Source organism: Apodemus sylvaticus, chromosome 7 (genome assembly GCF_947179515.1).
Source record: "Apodemus sylvaticus chromosome 7, mApoSyl1.1, whole genome shotgun sequence".
NCBI classification, from domain to species: domain Eukaryota; kingdom Metazoa; phylum Chordata; class Mammalia; order Rodentia; family Muridae; genus Apodemus; species Apodemus sylvaticus.
The window spans coordinates 3170295-3191445 of NC_067478.1; the positions used below are offsets into that span (position 1 = coordinate 3170295).

Below are 21151 nucleotides of genomic sequence, written 5' to 3' on the forward strand. Positions count from 1 at the left end.
AAGATCGACCAAGAAGATCTGCAAGTGTGCTCAGGTGTCCCCACACGAGTCCATCTTGTGCTTGCTAAGCAAGAACTCCACAGCCAGGAAGAGATGATACAGGACCCTGGCATGGCACTTTTAGTGTGTCACATGGTACTTATGTTAACCCTTAAAGGACAGTAAAGACAAACCATCAGAACCCAGACTTCACAAGCAACACTAAGTAGTAACACACAAGGTTAAAAATCAAACAAAGGACCCAAAAAAGGAATTTGGAGTGTGCTGGCAAGAAACCCCAAGCAGCAGCTGCTCCTTAAGATGGGACTTCAAGCCTTGCAGCTATGAAGTTCCCTGATATTTAAGGTGTTTCAGAAAGCAAATATTTTACTGAGAATGTGTCTGCATTTTGTTATTTTGTTACAAAGAACTTGAAGACTTGCCCCTCATCTTTGTCACATTGTGTACCGTTCGTTACCTGGAGCTGCACATCAACAAACACCCCAACAAACATGGTGCTTTATTTTGTCAATCTTGTGATCAACAACAACAGTTTCACGACACAAACATCATAAATATGATACACAGATTCCTCACCTATTCAGCAAACATTTTAGCAACCACCACAGGTTCTGGGGATGGTCCCGCTGAAGAGCTTCAGGCTTTCTGCAGGGTAGCTTTTAAGCAGGAAGAGGCACCATGAAGGAGCAGAGCAGAAACGGGCAGGAAAACTCAATACTCTATGCAAGGCCACAGACGGTACAGCTGTTACCCTTTAGGAACTACACTTTGAGCTCAGTGGTTTAATTTGAAAAGAGATGGGTGGAGTGTAACAAAATGGCGCTGAAACCAATCACGGAAGTTCTCCAGTCTGCAGTACAAAGTGAGTGAATTTATTTGCTGGATAATTGGGAGTCTTATTTTTCTTCTCTTAGACAGGGTCTCACTGTGTGACCTAAACTTGCTAGGTAGCCTGGCCTGCCTCTGCCCCTCTTGTGCTGGTTCTCAGCACTGGTGACAGGACAGATTATTGTTGCTATAATTCACAAGCCTGTAAGAAAGAAGGGACACCAGTCAAGCAGGCACAACAGCGGGCCAGGTGACTCACCTTAGCTCAGACCTGGGCAGTAACACCAGGCACTAACACAGCGTGCAGGAGTAACAAAACTGAGTATAGAGAAGAAAACCATGTCAGAGGGATGAAAGGTAAATACCAGAGCTCGAGCAATGAGGTCTGCTAGGGAAATAGCGCCCATCTAAAGACACCATCTGGGGGACAGCTATCACTTATCAGTGGCTGTGGCCATTTAAGCTTAATTTTGAAGATTTTCGTTTTGCAGTTACACTCTAAGTGTCTAACAGCCACAGTTAGCTAAAGCTCCATCAAAAGACAGCCTAAGCACAGTTCCCAGTACCACAGACCATGGGTCTGAGCAGGAACTGAGACAAGTGTGACTGGAGGGTGGTTCAACAGTGTAAGATATTTATAGATCTCACTGTCAGGAACATTAGCTGAAAGCAAACAAGGGGTGAGGATCTCGAAGCCATAGTGCTTCCTCAGTCTGAAGGAGACCCAGGGTAAACAAAGCGGTGAGTGGTGCGTGCAGTTGATGTACAAAAAAGCATCAGCTACAAGGCCTCAGAAGCCAGAAAGCCCCACACTAAGGTGGTAGAGCTTCAGCAAGAAAATGATGGATATACCAGAGAGAAAAGTGGATAAGCCTTGCAGAGAATTGGAACACGTTATGAAAGGAGAGAACAGTCACAGTTATAAGAGTGTGAGTTGGGAATGGGAACAGGCAGGATCAGTTTCCAACTCACTGCTTGAGAAGTCTATTAGCAATGCACTATGGTGAAAAACCAAGAATTGACAGGAGAGAAATCAAGGCTAGGGTATATTTGCAAATCAGAGTATTTATTTAAAGCTGGATCCTGAGCAGGAACCAAATAGGGAGGCTCAAAGACTAGCCCTTCATTCACCTCAGCCACTCCAACACAGGCCAGGGATAAAGGAAAGAGCCAGAGCTGCCAGAGCTGAGGGTGTAGAGAGCTTGCCCAGGTATGGCAGACTCTTAAGCCAAGCTCTACGCAACTGTAGCAAGTGGGCAAGGGGACTAAAACATGAAACATGGTGGCCACGGATACCATTTTTGGGGGGGGGGGGTTAAAATCATTTGTGCTATAAGTCACAGCATGCCTGTATGCAGATAGCAGGGCCAGGCAGGTCTCGGAGAAGTCCAGAGAGCAGGAGGGGGAAGGAAGAGCAATGGCGCTCTTGTTCTGGCCACATCCACGATTATCAGTCCAAGGGAGTTCTTCCAATTCAATATTCTTAGCAATGACAAAGCAAGAACAAAGGTGAGTGGGGATGGAGGAAGTGGTGTGGGTCAGAGGGGAAACGTGAAGTAAAGCACCACGAGGAAGGTAAAGGAGCAGAGGCAGTGGAGCAGGGAAGCCTGCGATAGATGCCTTGCGGCCCCACAAGCTGAGTATTCACTAGAGGACTGCGAGGCTGGGTGCCTGGAAAGAGATGAGGAGGGCAAAGTTCTGATATGTGACAATGGGACTGTGGGGATGAACTGAGGGAGAAAACAGTACTACTAGAAGAGTCAAAGGAACTAAGATCAAATTCCAAATACAACACCATAAACAAACTTTTTGTCAAAACATAAAAACTTTGTCATCACAAAGTTGCGCTGGGGATGGGGTAGCTGAACAGTAAAAACAATGCCATGAGTCGTTTACATTCTAGAGTCACCCAATGGAACCCACACTACTAGGAAACAATTCATAGGCCAGACCACATGAGCTGACATAATTTTAAATGTGTATTACAAGGAATTATGTCTGGCCTAAAGGAGACCAAGACAGTGAAACAAAACAGGTGCTGACAAAGTGCCCCAGGCAGAAACCTGAAATAAAGACCATCAGCAGGAGATGTATAATTTGAAGGCATCAATATCAAAGTTTGGAGTCTGACACAATGATTGATCCAAAGTTACAAGAACCTTGGGTCCTGTGGCCAAAAGTATGTAAGAAGAGGGCACACCTCAACGAAAAGCCACAAGGAACTCTATAAACATCTTGGCTCGCTTGCTGGTGATCAGATCCAGCCAGGAGTTGCAAAAGGATCCCTGCCCAGGCAGAGCAACAGAGTGGCAAGGCGTGAGACAGACAGCTGTCTAGAAAACAATATGCCCCGTACTGTCAAAATGGACTCTTGATGCAATGGATCAGGTCATGGGTTCCAGCTGTACCTCTAGTAGAGGAGAAAAAGGCAGGTAACCAGTCTTCATAGAACTTTTCAGAGAAATTTCATTGAGAAATATGAACTGTGACAGAATGGCAATTAAGGAAAACCAAAGCCCTTCAGCACACAGCAGACATTCTCCAACCACCCCCTCAGAAGACCAATTTTCTTCTGGTAAGTGATTACCTCCCCGGTGGTAGGCAGGATGCCTCCAGCATTAACACCACTCTGCCCTCCAGACCATTTGCAACTCTTCCTGCATTCCTAGATTCTAACTGCAATTTCCTAGACAAGAACAGGATCAGACAATGTCCAGAACTTTAGGACCCAGGAAATGAAACAGCACAACTAAAGGTAGGTAATAAAGGCCTCTAGCAGATAGTTATCAGATATGGAGTCACAAATTGGATGAGTAAAAACCTAAAATACACTCCTGCCACAGCGGACCTCCTTTTTCCTCCCAGGCCTGAGAAATTCTCAAGTCCCGTCTCTGTCTACCCTACCCAGCCATTAGCTGCTGGCATTTTAATTTACCAATCAGAACTGGGGGCAGGGTCCCTCAGTGTCTTCCATGCAGACACAGTAAGCAGTTTTGGGAACCAAAATTAATGTTTTAATACAAGCAGCATTAGGTCAAACCCACTACAGTCAACAGTGTTAAAAACCATTCAAGAAACCCTGTGATATGCACTTGTTTACAACAGTACATCCAAACATGAGGAAACTCATTCCCGACCCTTGTCGCTCTAGTTCCGGAAGGGCACAGCTCTTCACCTGCTTAATCTGTATTAAGGAAATGTTGGAGGTAGTTTGCAGCCATCACTCTGTAACCAATTCTTACTCCAACCTGAATATGAGATCTTCAAACTGCACGCCAAAGCGAACTCTATTCCTTACATCTTATGTGACTGATGCCCATAAGCATATATCCCCTTATGGGTCCACAGCACCCACCCTTTCAGCTACTGGAAAGGCTGATGCGACACATCTTACGGTGGCCCCGACTCCAGCTTTTGTACTCTTCCTTCTTCCCCTTCTGACCAGCCAGCAGCAATCAAATCCAGTGACCCCCAGATAAGGTCTCTATGATAGGACACGGAGTAAAGGTTATACATCACAGCCTCTTTAAAACTGTGAATGTATTATAGATCTACTTTTAAAAAGAATATCAAAGCAAAAATTGAGTTAAATCCCAAATAAAACAAGAAAAAACGGGAAGTGCTTGAGGCAGCTTCCAACAGAATTCAGATCAGTGGTTCTCAACCTGGGGGATGTGACCCCTTTGGTGTCGAATGTGACATTTTCACAGGGACCACTCAAGACCATCTGAAAACAGATATTTACAATCCATACCAGTAGCAAAACCACAGTATGAAGTAGTGACAGAACTGTTTTATGATTGGGACCAGCACAATATGAGGAGCTATGTTAAAAGCATTGGGAAGGTTGGGGACCACTGCTCTGGATGGTCCCAGCTTTCCCATGGTACTGCATGGCAGGAAATGGAAAAGCATACCTTTCTCAACCAATGCTGATAGACCACAACCAGGAAAACCTCTGCAACACTACAAGAGCCTAGTTAGGTGCAGTGCTACAGTTGCAGCAACGCAGGACCTTAACAGCAGCTGCAGGAGGACACAGGACTGATGGGTGAGTGCTCTAGGGCAGATGCAGACCCATTGTGCACATGGTCAGCCCAGCTACAGCGCTGTATTCAGACGTACTTTAGTCGTTTGTTTTGACATGGTCTCACTCTGTACTGCAGGTTGTGCTCCTGTCTCAGTCTTTTGCGGTGACTTCCAGGGTAAGCCACACCAGGCTTAGATGATGCTTTGAACACCAGCTTGCTGCACCGAGTTCAGCCAAACTGTGCCATATAAACAAAGACTACTTCCACACAAACTGACCAAGAACAATGCTCTGCTAAAATAAAACACCTGACTTCCACCTCAACACTGTTTTTAAGTTTGGGATTAACCTAAAACTATACTCAGCTTAGAGGCTTCTAGTGAAACTAAAACTAAAAAGCTGACAGACTGTGCACACAGCATCTGTGGGGCTTGAGTCTGGACACTTAAGACCACATGAAGGGCTGAACTCAAGCTACTTCTCCACCAAGACCAAGCACTAGGCATTTCCCTCTTGTTGAACCGGTTCTCCATCCAATTAGAGAGCTGCTGGTTACCCCAAAGTATGTAATTCCATTACTGCAGCCTTAGGGTTTATCACGCCACGCTGGTCATGGCTGTGGTTTGAAGGCATCAGTTGCGTTTGACTGTCGGTTGCCGCCTTCCTTTGGAGGCACGGACTGTGTCTTCTGGTTCCATGAGAACCAGTACCCGGGTAGAGGGCATCCTCTAGGCCTTGGTCTGAAGTGCATGGACTCTTCAGCAATAGGGACTTTCCACCTCTTGGGGGCAACTAAGGGTAACTAACAGCAATAGGTTATTAGCTATGTTCTGGAATCTACTGGACAGATCTGGCCAACAACTCAAAAAAGGGCTTTTTCTGCCAAGTAGTGGGTTTTTCCCCCCGCTTTGGTCTTCAGTATTTGAAGGGAACATTGTCAGTCCAGATTGAGAAAACTGCATGTTAACTATGTATGTATATTTATATGTGTATTATAGATTTTTAGGTAAATAGTATAAGAGACATGCTAACGTGGGAGGAGGGCCAGACCATGAGGCCTCAAGTCTATACACAAGGAACTACAGGCAACTAAGAAATGCTGAGTCTTCCCTAGAGTAGAGTACAATTGGTTATCCAATACCAAATGGTCAGCTCTAAAAACATACAAAGCAAACAGGTTGAAGTTAGGTGTGCAGTTACAAGCACATAACAATTTACTAAAGAAGTCATGAATTTGACTGAGAGCAAGGGTATATGGGAGGGTTTGGAGGAAGGGAAGGGGAAGTGATACAATTATTTTAAAAAATAAGGGAAGTAATTTTTAAAAAGTCACATTAAAATGTGACAATGCTCCCTTTAAATCAAGAAATTTGTACTCATGTTTCCATGAGTTCTGAAGGCTAAACGGATCGGATCACCAACCATCTCTACACTATTTGATTTTTATCCTGTTTCTGAAAAGCAGAATCCAAAGACAATATTTAAACTCTCAAGAATCCTTCACAAACTGACCATTTCACTTCAAAAACTAATTCAGAATATGCTTCACTCTATTAACCTGACTGATTGAAACGGCTTTTTCAGAGGAGTGGAAAGGAAGGTCTGTAAGGACGGAAGCTCTGAGTGCGCCGCAGACCACCCTTCCTGCCACCAGTATTGCTCTTGCCTCACCAGAGGGAACTACACTTGTGCTTCAGTGACAGATCTTCATTGGGAACTTAAGAATCTCACCTCTACAGTCATCCTCTACTTCCTGAGGCACCTGGGCATTCGGTGTCTCACAGTGTATGCAGCCGTGCCTGCCCTAGACCACTGTTCTCTCCAAGGGGCAGCTGCCCTCCCATGCCAGTCTTTTAACTGGCTCCCCTTACAGTCATCAGGATCTATTCTACACAAACTTGCAGAAAACGAGGGAAAGTGGCCTGTGTTCTGTCCACTGGAGGGCGCTCAACATAACTAGTCTCAACTGAAACTGGGAAATGTGTCTTAAGAGAGACAAAACTAAGTTCAGTAGCTAAGTCTTAGCAGGTCTGCCTTCTTCCTTTAAAAAGTCTTTCTCCCCATGGACGATTAGATGCTTTCCTCCAGAGTTCTTCTACCCCAGCAGGTAAATCAGGGTTCCTAGTCAAGGTAAGCTCCATCTTGCATTAAATACAAAGGAAGCTTTCTTAGGTAAATAGAGGAAATAAAAGTCTTTCTCCAGAGTGTAAAGTTCTATTCACTTTCAATTGACACAAATCACTTTTCATTTTGTAACACTTGTTAGCTGACCTAGGAACCACAGTGGGCCTGGTGCTGCTCAACAGCAGCATCCCCGGGCTGCCAGCGTGCTGCAAGCTGCATCCTCTCAGGACAGAGGCTGCCTCCACCGGCCTCAAAACTGAAGCAGCTGCTCATCTATTTCATTCTCTGTAGCATAAAGAAGTCTTCAGTGAGATTGTTTTAAATAACAAAGGAGTTGAGAGGGGCCGCAACAAACAACGACCAAAAAAAAAAAAAAAAAAAAACCAAAAAAACCGAAAAAACAAAACAAAAAACAAACAAAAAAAAAAAACAAAAAATGAAGTTAGACTGTTTTTACAAGTTTGTGAACACTGTTTATCAGGAGCTTGTCCCTTGGGTATGCTTCTGACCAAGGACACTAAAAATTTACCACTAGGTGATGGGCAGAGACCACGACCTCAGCACTGGTATTTCAGTTAACTCGATCTGCTTTCACTGTCCACTTCCTGCTTACAAGTATGACAACAACAGATCCGTAAACACACCACTCCACCCCCACCCACAGTATGCACAGGCTCTTGTCCATGCTCTGCCCTGCATTTATTTGCAAAAGGACTCCACCAGTTTTTCTGAACACATTTCAAAATACACTCCGACTGAGAAGTGGCCTATCCTCCACCTTGGCGGTGGCATTTGACACTAGTGCTAAGGCTTCACTCACAATTTCTATTCCATGGTCACTATAGCAGGAGATACTTCCCTTCAGGCTGGAGACATATGATATCCAATACAGTCTCTAAACGAGTGTTCTCAATCTAGGATTATGAACATTATGGTTCATAGCAGTAGCAAAGTTAGTTATGAAGTGACATGAAAATAATTTTATGGTTGGGGTCACCATAACAGTTGAGAAACTGTTTTGATGGGTTGCAGCATCAGGAAGGCTGAGATCCGCTGCTCTAGAGAAATGATCAGATGACAGTTGAACTCTTTCTTCATGCCTGCATTCGATTAAATGCTTCTCTGAGGCTGGTCTTCTTGCAGACTGTGAGGCCCAGGACTCTGCCCCAGGCATGCTAAGCTTTCCAGATAGCCTGCTTCCTCCAGGACTTCAGCCTGGGAGGGTTTGTTGTAGAGAAAGATCTGCAAGTTTCCAACTTCCCTGCCACCACTAAAGGCCTTGTCCAGACTCGGCCTTCAGGACAAAGGTTAGGCCACAGAATGACTATCCCTACCACCACCATCAATGTTGTCTGCTGTGAAAGGGCGTTCTCAAACAAACCTTGGAGGCACTTCATTTTAATTTCGGGGATTTCTGAATGTTTAAGGTGAAAATGAACTACATGTAACAGCGGCCTTAACTCAAATAAAGTTTGAGCCCGACATACAAAACCGAAATTCAAAAGCCACTAGCTTAAGCAACATTAAATTAGAACCAAGAGAGCAAACTCTTTGCCGGGACGAGGAGAGTCTGCACCCAGACGTCTGCAAGCCTCAAGTAAATAGCGAAATGGCTTCCTGAATCCCAGACAAAACGCTTCACAACTTGGCCATGTGAAAAACATGAGGCAGACTTTATCAAAGGCAAAGCTGCCGTCTCTTCAGCTTGCTGTCTGGTCTAAGCCACCATTATTCATGGCACAAAGCTCTCGTTTCACTAAAACCACTCCTCGATTTCCTCTCGCCGACCTCCGCATACCAGCAGCCCAGCAGCTCTCCATTCAGAGCTCAGGCCCGGGGAGGGGGGGCGCGGGGGCGCGGGGGAGGGGAGCCCGCAGATGTCTGGAGACCCGAGCCCGAGACAAAGCTGCCCCGCAGCCAGCGGGCTCACCAAATCGGGCCTGGGGTACCGAACTTGCGAGCGTCGGTTCCAAGTCCGGTCCCCCAAACAACACTCAGAACAAGTCGCCAGGCTCCCACGCCCTGGCGGTCCGCGCTCCGGCCACTCCATCTCGCCCTGAAAGCAAACGCGCCGGGGTGAAAACACTTGAAGCGGACCCCACACTTACTGGCTAAGGACAAGCACCCCTCCCCCAAGCCCAGGTTTCGGATCCCGCGCACCCCCCCCCAAACCAGGAGTGGCCGGTGACTCGTCTACGGTCCCAAATTCCCGCCAGGACCTCAGCCCCGCAGCCACCAACCCCACGCGAGTCCACCCCCCGAGAACACGCTCCTGACGCATCCCCTCCCGCTGCATCCAAGTTTGGCGACTCCACGGTTTAAAGTTGTTTGGATTCAAACTCACAGTCAGGTCGTTGCAAGGGGGGGAAAATGTATCTGTGCGTGTTCCACGAGGAACAGAGGGGACCCGCGCCAGGTCCCAGGTCCCACGTCCCCCGGCTCCGCAGACCCTGGTGGTGGGGTCCCCGCCCACCCCGCCCCCCGTGGCGGCCCCAGCCGGGACGCGAACCGCGGTCCCCAACCCCCACGGCGGCTAGCCGTCCATCCGGGCTCCCGGCGCGCGCCCGCCCGGCCCCGGCCCCAGCCCGCGCGTCCCCGCGGCCTCCCGCCGCCACCCGGCCCGCGAAGTTTCCCGCTGGCGCGGTGCGAGCCGGCCCGCCGCGGCGCCGCACCTCAGGGCCGCGCGCTGCTCCCTCGCGGCCGCCCGCTCGGCCTCGGCCTCCTGCACTGACGGCTCGGCGCCCACCGTGCTCCGTCTCCGCCTCCCCAGGCCGCGGGCTGCACTGGACACGAGCTGACGCGGCCGCCACCGAGCGAGAGCTTAAGATGGCGCCGCACAAGGAGCGATTTATAAGGGCATCGTACCATGTATCCTGCCGCCGCCGCTCCGCGCGGAGCGTTCTGCCGCGCGAGGACGAGGGGCGGGGCGCGGGCGGGCCACGGAAAGTAGTCCCCACCGGCCTGAGTCGCTCTGCGCGTGCGCCGCCGGGAGGGGCGGGGCCGGGGCGTGGCGTCCAGACTCTGCTCCATTGGAAACTAAAGGAATTGAGTGAGGGCCGCTGCTGCGGGCCGGGTGGAGCGCGGCCATGGAGAGCGCAGGTTCGAGGCTGTAGTCACCTGTGCTCCGGCCGCCACACCCCTGAACCACCATTGGACCCTACCACACTTCACTGCTCGCAGGAGTGTCCCGCTTCCTTTCCTGCTGTGCCTCTGGAATCCGGACAGGGAACCTGGGGCCCAACCACCTTTCCTCCCCACCCTAGGAGGTCGTGAACTCCCCCCCCTCCCCAGAAGTGTCTGTGGACATCTTAACTACAACAAGTGATTCAGCTCCACCGCTGTGTTCACCAGCGTGATTCCTAGAAACCCCATCTTACCCGGACCCACTGGGTCAGTGTCCACAGAACCAGGCGTGGGGACATTTTCCAGGGACTGCAATTTTTACTGTATTGTTTGAGAAACCCGAGTGTGATGCTGAGAGGACCTGTGGGTAACCTCTTAAATTTTTCAAAACTAATTTTGTATCCTTCGAGAGCATTTTTTTTCCCTGACAATAGGCTGAAGTTGGGTCTTCTCTTGGAAATGGCTCCATTGTTGTCCTCCAAGATTGGCGCTTGTCAAAACTGGAGCAGTTGGGGTGAATTGGAAGAGTCCAGTCTATTACTGTGAGCTCCCTGTCTCTTCCCAAACAATGGCAACAGCGAAAGTTGCCCTACTGCCTTCTTTCATCTGGGCGCTGTAATTAACACAAGTAAACAATAGGCCCTTATGCACAGGTACTGACAGGAATCCTGCCCGGCCACTGAGGCAAGGCCAGTGCTGTAGGGCCGGCTTGTTTTTTAAATGAATCAGTTTTCTAACTTAAAGACGTGACTCTGTGAACCAGCACAGTCCACCATTAAGGAGCTGCTCAGTGAGAACCTTTGTCTAGACCTTTCCCCTCTGCAGCTCTGCTAGGATTTCCAGAGAATAAACTCTGCTGCTGGCTGGGGCAGACTTGGCCTGCCATGACTCAGAGCAATGGGGCAGGAAAAAGTATTTTACCAAAGCCCTACTGATGGTGGTCGCAGCTACCAACCCCTAATTTTAATTGTCATATGCAGAGTTAAAGAATATTTGGTCGACTCGTTTAAGATCCTGCTTTTAAAATTAGATAGCTGACTTCACCTCTATTGGGGTTTCCTTTCTTTCTTTTGACACTTGCTTTTTCTGTGTCCCAATTTTGCTTTTTTTTTTTTTTTTAGTAAACCCTTTAAGAAATGTCTGCACCACTGACAAAATAGACACCCTTATATTTATATTTCTCTAGCCAGACGCCAAAATAAAGCATATAATTCTGGCACTTTAATCCCTGCTTAGAATTAAATGTCTCTCCCTATTGATAATTCACAGAGAATATGTTTCAGAGAAAAGATGGATTTTACCACCACGCAGGCAGTCCTCTTCCTCTCGAGTGTAACTCAGCAGGTGACATAACCAGCTTTGAAACCTGTACGCTGAATTTTACATTTTCTCCAGATTTCTGTTCACTTCTCTCATGAAACAAAACTGTTCTGTAATTTTGTCACAAAATAACAGGTGACAATTTCTGCGAAATTAAGACAAATACTGTGATTACACCAGAAAGAAACATACGTCATCAAAATATCTGATGAATCAAGAAACCTGCTGGTTCTATGAGCTAATTTGAAAATAACATAAGTAGCTAAGGAGCAGGTGGTTTTACAAAATTAGTTGCTAAAACAATTGACCCTAGGTAACACACTTTACATAAATGGCAATTGGTTTCTCTCTTGTACCCTTTCTACCAAAATCAGCCCAGTGGGTGTGACAGAAAATAATTCATTTTGAGAAATTAGGGGTGTACTGCTCAGGCCACCCGCAGATCAAGCTTTGGCTACACTGAACATGAGCCTAGAATATACTCACTAAAACACACACACACACACACACTCACTCAGCTTGTGTTTGCACTTTGTGCAGAAGTAAGTATTAATAAGCCAGTATTAACAAATCCATTAGTCAAACATTTACTGCATACCTAAAACAAGGAGCCTCCTTTTCGGACAGCCGATGACTGCGTCTTTTGATGAACACCTTCATTTAAACTAAAACTGTAATTGTCAGTCAAGTCCATTTGACAATAGGCACAAAAGATGGGAAAACAAACTGAAATTAGGGTGTGGTCCGCTTTGGATTCCATCCCAATCCCCCTGGGAAGGAAGATTCCTTTCCCAGCCGAACCATGCACTCAGAAACAACCAATACTGACTCTCTAAGACCTGTTAAAAATAATTTCTTTATGATAACGTAGAAGCACCAGGCAAAAAAACATCACAATCGGCTCTCCATTCTACGTCCATCAAGTGGGCTTTTTGTGGATCCAGACTTGCGATTTGTAAAACGCCCGTGTCAGGGGTATGTCATCTTTTTGTTGATTTCCAGTTGAACAGGCTAAGCAGTTGTAAATACCTCTTGTCAGACTACGTGTGGCTTATTCTCCGGCACGGAGGCCGTCTAGTAACCCACTGGGCAGATTCCGCACAGAGCCACTGTGGAAAGCTTTCGCAGCCCAGATACGGCTCCAGAGCGAAGGAGGGACCATGAAGGTAGCGGGAGGTGATGGGCACGGAGGTGGCAGTGGCCTGGTCCTTTAGTTACGCTGGCACCGTCCTTCACACTTGAAGTTGCATGTTCTCCAGGCCTTCCTCGGATTACGTTCTAAAGACATGTTCTAACGGCTACCGTACAAAGCGGGATGAGGGAGCCATGGAGATTCCTCGTGGCAGGCAAAGGGCACAGAGGTATATATGTTTCTTAAATTTTTTCAGAACAGATACCAATGTGGTGCTAGGAAAGCATGCTTTGACACACCTACTCCCCTATGCCTATATGCGTGCAAAAATACACACACACACACACACACACACACACACACAGCCCCTCTATTAAAAATTTCAAAATGGTTGCAGGTATTTTATTCACAAGAAGGTTCAAGGCGTTTCCCATCGCAAGAAGGATTAACTTACCGGAGGATTCTGGGACTGCAGATGAGCACTGCGGCAAAAATCCTAAATTCGTCGAAAAAAAAAAATCATTTCTGGACTCCAGCTGCTAAAAATAATAGAATTATAGCAAATCATGAGGGAGATGAAAACAAGCCATTTTCACATCCCAAAGAGTTTGGGGTTGGGTGGGGGGGGGGTGCGAGCCTTTCTTTTAAAAGATGTCTTTAAACAATGCAAATGTTAAAGTAGCTTTTCTTTTCCAGAGCACACAGCGCCATGAAATCGATAATTTTTGATCTTTCGGTTAGTAGGCAACATGGTGAGCTATTGCAGAGACTGCAGGCAGCAGACATGTTCTTGTCAGCTGAAAATTTTCATATTGTTTTAGAATCCATTGAGATTTATAGAAGGGGATATCACCCCGGTTTTTTGTTTAGCTTGCACCAGGCTACGGCGGGGGGTGATGCGAACCCTCAGTTTATCGACATATACATGTCTATTGCTTTATATATATTAAAAAAACAGGGGGTCTTACTGGACCTTAAACAAAAAATTATGTAAAAGGAGTGGCTGGTGTGATTATAATCCCATCATGCAGGGTCCACGGTTCCCATTTAGTGAAATTTCTCAGAGGGCAACTTCTTAAGAACATCCCTGCTGTGCTGAATGAAAGGCATGAACCAACCAAAGACAGAACTCATCTGTGTTTATATTTTACAGACAATGAAAAACCCACTCTTTGCATTGCTTCTCTCTCCCCCAACCTTATTATTTCATAGAAACTGCAGCACCCCCCCTCCGCCCCCTCGCAAACACTCACCACCCCAGCACTGCAGTGTTCCGTCCCCACTCGCCTGTCCTTCCTTCCACACCCCTTTCCGCTCTCACAAATTCTGCACGCGCCATCTTTGTGTGGGGGGTGACGCTCTGCTAACTTCACTCAGCCATTCTCTCTCACAAATCCGTTCAGAAATAGAAAATTACAGTGCGCTTTGGGGGCTCAATTTGTTTGATTTCCTTACAGTCTTCCCTTCTCACATCGAAACATGGAAATGACAAGAGGGACCCCCCCCCAAAAGAGATATTTCTATTCTTCCCATAACCTGTTGTATACAGTGGTGATAAAAATTATTATTAACATAATAGCAACAGCTGCAGCCTAAATAGAAGCTATGAGATAATTAATGTGCTACAACAAATTAATTTGGTGCAGGTGTTTCTGTTGTGAGCTGCGTAACCCAGGCCATATAAAGTCTAAATACAAGGACCGTCCCCGTCACTAAAACAAAATGAAGAACAGAATGTCCTGTTCAACAAATGTGGCTATTATTAAAAAAAAAAAAAAATCCTCCCCAACTCAACCCCAATGGTTTAGTTACAGTGGATATAGTGTTCTGTAGTTGGTTGTTGGTATGTGTGTGTATGTGTGTGTGTGTGTACACCACAGTCCATGGTATGAAACATATGGAGGTTTTATGCTGTCTCAGTTGGAAAACATATGAGCCAGCTATACATTTTTGTTTTTTGTTTTTTTATTAAAGACAGACCATCATATTTAAGAACCCTGTTAGTTTAACAACAAGAATTATGTGTAGCTGAGAAGAAAATAGTTCCTTATCTGAAGGAACAATTTTTAAGACTGCGATGTTCATCCGCCTTAGAGGAGTCCCAATTTCAGGGTGACCCTCTTCGGTGATGTGACCCTGACCTGCCATCCAGGGAAGGGTTTCAGGAAGAGCTGCTGCAGATAGACCACGAGCTTGTGCCAAAGCCACTTTGAATCCGGGTGGCACCAGCAGGGGCCTGGAAGAAGGTCATGATGCCACAGTAAGCGTTTGCTTTCTATTTTATATGTACCGTTTGCAAAAAATGGATAAACAGAGGGATATACTGATTGGGGTTTTTTTTTTTTTTTCCTAACTTGGCTAAAAAAATTTTACCTAAAGATACAGTCACTTCTGATTTTTCTCCTAGTAATGCTACAGTTAGCCATGACAACCTAAATTTCGCTTGTTAAAAAGCATCACAGACACACACACACACACACACAATCATGGTTTTTAATCATTCCATCTTATTCTTTTTGATGACTTTTACCATTAATTCTAAGCCTTCAATGGAATAAATTGACTTCTTATAGGATCAATGCATTTTAATATTTGAGTGCACTTTTGCAGACATTTCAGCACTAACAGATCCAAAATTATTGAAACCACAGTTTTCCACATACACACCTATGGACTGCCGCATCAGTGTATTCGTTCTTTAAAATGTGTCTTCTCTGTAATGTTCCTTTCATGAGCTGAAACAAAGATCTGAGCCACTTGCCTTCTACACGGAGGTACTGAACATTTTCCATGGAATCGTCAGACACATGCCTTCTTTCCTTTGTTTCTATCAAATTCTTTTTCTTCACAATCTCTGTTGCAATGTACTCAGATTTCGGATTTACAAATCTATAAATTTGTTACTGGGGAATGGAAGAGAGATAAAGAAACAAGGACCGTGATAGTTTTCTTTTTAAATAGAGGGAAATAGCCAGACATAAGAAAAGTTGGGAGGTGTGAAAGTACCCACGTTTGCTGGGATTTCCCCATGCTTCCTACCCTAGCCTAAGCCAATCCAGGCTGAGGCTCTAACTTCAGGGAAGTGGTGTGATTATGAAATCTATGTGGGGAAACACAAAAGCACTCTCATGTATGTTGTTGGGAAGAATTGCCCACAGTAAACATTTCTCCATCCACCCTAAGTTCCACGAGAAACTTAGCCGAAGCCCACACAGTCAGTGCTACACATTCCAACCATCCAACCCTAGCTCCAGCAACCCCTCCTCTTAGCCGTAGAGGTGACCCTGCTCAGGTTTGAAACAATGTTTCTAAGATGGTTACTGTTAGTCAGTTTGTGGCTGGGTGCCTTGTTACCTGGGAAAAGCAAACAGAGCTAAGGCAATTCAAGTGCTGGCTTGATTGTGACAGTCTAACCACACTGCAGTTTCCTCCTGAGTGTGTCTTACAATTTCTAAATAATTTTTCATTTTACAGTGTGCTTAGTAATTCTATATATGGAGCTCCTGGTTGTGTGTTTATTTGAATGGCACCAATTTATTGCTATTTATACTTTGGCTAAATATCAGTGAAGCTTAACTCACTTTAAGATTAAAAAAATGTAAATACAACTGTTGTAAAAAACATAAATACAACTGTTGTATTTTATCTCTGTATCCTCCAGCTGCTTGTATACACATTTTGGATTCTATTTGTTCTAGTCACCCATTGTTCGAGAACTCTGAAATCATTTACTTAATCTGTTAAGCTAATTTTTTATCCATTCATAACCTGTTTAATTTGTAGCTTGGCTTATTGTCGTTTCTGATCTTTGCAGAGTCCTTTAGAGACTCCCACCTTGATCCTTCTACTGCCACATTCAACTGAACCTCTATCCATACTCTCCAATGTAACCAGAACATACAGTATACATACAATGTAACCAGAATATACAGTATGTGTGTATATACTGTGTGTATATACAATGTAACCAGAATATACAGTATATACAATGTAAATATATTGTCTTTAAAAGGAAGTGAGCAATGAGCACAAAGAGCGTCTTTTAATGTCAAAAGATTCTGAAATATCTCACTGGACAGTAGTTGCCTTTGGGAACTAGAGAGGCAACTGGGTAGTAAAAGCACTTGCAGCTGGGGACCAGCACATACCTAAGGTGGCTCACAAGTGTCTGTAATCCAAGCCCAGAGTATTCAGGGTCCTTTTCTGGCCTCTGTAGACACTACACTCATGTACACATACCTACACACATGCACATTAAAAAGGAGGATGTTTGCCTTTGGAAGCTGGAGAGATGGCTCAGTTGGTAAAGTGCTTGCCATTTAACCATGAAGACATAGGTTCAACCCCCCAGACCCACATAACAAAATCAGGCATGCTGAGCACACTTATAATCCCAGGACTGAAATAGGCAGGTCCTTGGGGCTCACAGCCAGTGTAGCCTGTTTTGTGAGGTCCAGATCATGTCCCCAAAACAAGATGGACCGATCTATCCATCCATCCATCTGTCTATCTGTCTGTCTGTCTATCTATCTATCTATCTATCTATCTACCTAGTAATTACCTACTCTCCTACCTATCTGTCCAAATATGTGGAGAATTTTCCAAAAGCTACCATACAGAGCCAGGGATGCTTAGCATATACAGGTCCTAGATTCAGTTTCACGTAACATGCACCATAGACCCCAAGAGCGAAGAATCCCAATGACACTATCAACAGACTGTATATGCTAGGTAGGCACAGTTACCTCAGGTGTAGTAATAGTTTTCATTTTCACCAGCAATGTCTGAAGGCCTAATCTCTGATGGTTTTATCACAGGAATATGTGTGAACGATTCCGCTGTGGCCCATCCACACTACACACTACTACAGCTGAATGAGACTACCTAGGGCTTTCTTCTGCTATCACAAAGCAGGCTTGGCTTTGGGGGTGGGGGTAGTGAGGTGGGCAGACAAATGTGCCTGAGAGTTAATTCCTTACAAGCACCACCAACCACCACTGGTTGGGCAGACACTTGGTGGGTGAGTGCCATGGTTTTCTGACTTGAAAATCCTAGAAAGCACCCCACACTGCCTCCCTCAGCTCCACGCTTGAGCTGTACAAGCCGGTGAGGGGCCCTGGCTGGTCATCTATGTCTTTGCTTCCTCTTCTCTGCCCTCCATTTCTCTGTTGGTTTTCCTTCTCCCAACTCTAAATAAACCCTTTGTATGAAGATATCCTGGGAGGACCCTGTGGGACAATGTGTCATCAGAGTTTCAGTTTTGTGAGTGATACTTGGCCGTTTGAATTTACATTTCTCTTTCAAATAAAGCTGAGCATATTTTCACACATCTGAATTTTTTTTTTACTGCATTCCCTTGACTATATATTTTGCTCTTGGTCTCTTCCATTCCTATAAAATCTCCACATTAGCACATCTGGTCTACGTCTGCAATAGGATTTTTTTTTCCCCAGTTTGTTTGTGCTTGTCTGGTTTTGTTTCCTTTACCATTTTTTAATCTCCCACACCCCCCTTTTTTTGACAATTTGGGAGAATTTTTATATTTGTTCATTAATTTAATATTTGTTTACTTAGTTGGTTCTGTCTATTGCACCCTCATATTGAAGGCCTCATGAATGCTAAGCAACTACATTCTCAGCCCATGATTTTATTTTTATGTAGACAAATTAATGAACCTTTCCTTTCGTCTCTCCTACATTTTATGTCATAATCAGAAGCACTTGGCAAGATGTCTCAGCAGGTAAAGGTATTTGCTGCCAAATCTGACAACGTGGACTGGGTCTTGGGACTCACACAGGGGAAGAGGTAAATAGAGGCCTCCTGGCCTCCTCCTCTTCTTTACCTACATGCCTTGGCCAGCACATGTCCACCTACCCATCCAAAAATACAACTAGAAAATTTAAAAGGAAGCACTTTCCTACAGTCCAAGTAATAAAAAGGATCCAGTGTTTTAGAATGATACCATGTCTGTTTTAACATTTTTTATTAGAAATGCATCCTCTGAGAGATTCTCCAACTCACACTGACTATAGGAGTCTAGTCTGTGGTCTTCCAGAACCACCCACCACTGTGAAAACTATCCTTAGGTTGATTTGGGTCTGATGTCACGTCACCTGAACGTATCTCTGCACTTCCTGTTCTTTCTTGCCAGCGACTGTGGGTCTCACAGCTCTCCCGCTCTGCCTCCACTGCACCTGCAGCAGAGACATTTCCTCCGCAGCATGTTGACCCACAGTAGCTGCTTGGCATCGTTTTCTTTGTCCAGCTCGTGTCTCATCTCTGAGAGTGTACATTCTCCTCATTTCTCCCTGTTCTCTGTGTTGTTCTCTGCGGAGCAATGGGTCAAGTCGTGCGCCCTCTTCTACGTCTTTGACATTATCACTCCAAAAATAGCAGCGTTCTTTTTTATGTCAAGTTAAGAACTAACAAAAAATATTGAGAGGACTCTTAATAGTTCTTTAAAACATGATCTCTATAGCTCACCCCTCTGCTGTTTACATTTTAGATCTATTTTATCTTACTAATTGTTCACTCAGAAAAAAGAGGAGGGCGGAGAAGAGGAGGGCGGAGAAGGGAAAGAGGAGTAAGTGGGGAGGGAGGAAGGAAGAAGGAAAGACGGAAGGAAAGAGGGAGGGAGGAGGAAAGAACGAAACAAGGAAGAAAGAAGGGAAGGGAGGGAGGAAGAAGGGAAAGAAGGAGAGGAAGGAAGGAGGGGAGGAAGGAAGGAGGGGAGGAAGGAGGGGAGGAAGGAGGGGAGGAAGGAAGGAAGTGGACAGGCATGATTTTTATTTACTTCTTGAATGTTGTAAATTACTCATGAACTTGATTAAACTTAGTTGTTTTCACCAAACCAGACTAGCCGGAAGAATTAAAACCAACATTTTAATTGATTTCTAGCTGCCTGTGAGCAGCTACAAACATTTGTCTGGTACTTGTGGTGCTTTTCCGCTCCAGAGCCCACTCTACCTCGCCCAACTCATCCCCGAGGGAATCGTTCTGGAGCTAATGACACTTACTGGTCTTTGCCTTCTCCACAGAGGCAGAGCCTCCTCTGAGAAGGAAGGAACACGGCCTGCCACATTCTGTAGCTCTGGTTAGCCATCTTACTCTTGAATGTGAGGCGAGGAAGGCAACTCAAGTCCTCGCTCTCACGGGGGTCTGAGGCTCTGTCACCATTGTCCCAAACAGTTTCCTAGACTCTGCGTGTCAGCCTCTGCTCACCTCAACTGGGATGAAATTGTGATGGTTAATATGGCCAACCTGACAGATCCAACTCACCCAAGAGACAAGCCTCTGAGCAAGTCTGTGAGGAAGTTTGCCGACTTCGTTCACTGAAGTGTGGAGACCTCTCCCCACCCTCACCCCCAACCCCCAGGTGTGGGCAGTGCCCTTCCATGAACAGGAGCTGACTAAAAAGGATAAAGTGATCTGAGCCCCAGCATCCATCTCTCTCTGCTTCATGACAGTGGGAGCAGTGTGACACGCTGCCTCACACTCCGGCAGCCATGTCTTCCCCGCCATGACGGATGGTACCATGAGCCAAAATCAACTTCCCTTCCTGAATTTCGTTTTGTCATAGCAACAGGAAGAGTGACTAATGCAATAGCATTTCTGCTATTAGACCAGCATAGCTGCAGATCCCGCCTCCCTGGCAAGCTAGGAACCTTCGTGGCTTTTTCTTGTATGAGGCCAGGGACTTGCCCATCCCCTTATCCCTCCATAGGTTTCTGGTCTCTGAAACTTCCACCATCATCACCCACCTGCTCAACGGGCTGCCCCTCTCCATGTCCCAGGCTGGGGTGCCCATGACAGATTTCAGGAAGTGGGGCTGGAAGCGAGGGAGGCACACCTGAAGGACGGGCTTGTCCGGCTGCTTAGAGGTAAAAATGGTAGAAGTCTATTTGGAGACCAGACACAAGATAACAGCTTCCTAATGGGACTGGTGCGCTGCCGAGTTCATTGTATGGACTTGTTCTTAGACCCCAGGAGGCAGAGGTGCTTAGGTGAGTATTTACTGAATGCACTCAACTCAGTAAGCACACAGGCTAGCCAAGACTCCTATAGAGCAGAAGTGTGTTCGGTGGGGGATTACATTTAATTGACTTAATTGCCTTGAGTTTCATGGATGAGGTTTTCTGGGTTTCCTGCTTCAGTTGAAAGAATAAATTCATTTCTAAAGGATGTCCAGCATGCCCGGTGTCCCTTAGATTCTCTTTTCCTGAGAGGTAGGGGTCTTCTATGGAGGAAGGAAGGGAGAGATAGAGGGAGGGAGGGAGGGCAAGAAAGGGAGAGAGGGAGAGAGGGGGAGGGGGAGAAGGACAGAGGGGTAGTGACAGAGAATGCATAGGGACTGCTCACCTGGTTTATTGAGATAAGTTCTTCTATCACTGGCCTCCAGTTCACCAAGTGGGCTAAGCTTGCTAAACACGGAACCCCTGAAGTCTGCCTGTCTCCCCTGAGGTCTGCCTGTCTCCCCTGAGGAGACACTTGAGTCACTCCATGATGAACCTCGAGATACGCACCTTTCAAGACCCCTGAGGTCTGCCTGTCTCTACCTCTCCCAAGCTGGGATTGCAAACAAAAGCTGTCATCCT

At 46.0% G+C, this 21151-nt stretch overlaps 1 protein-coding gene across 2 annotated transcripts in view; it reads right to left on the reverse strand.

Moving 5' to 3' along the window:
* Positions 1-9821, reverse strand: part of Ctnnb1 (catenin beta 1) — a 29139-nt gene extending 19318 nt beyond the window's left edge. For both annotated transcript variants that reach the window (XM_052186953.1, XM_052186952.1), the window contains exon 1: positions 9655-9821. The gene's annotated coding sequence lies outside the window, so the exon portion shown is untranslated. The remainder of the gene's footprint in view (positions 1-9654) is intronic.
* Between the last annotated feature and the right edge of the window lie 11330 nt (positions 9822-21151).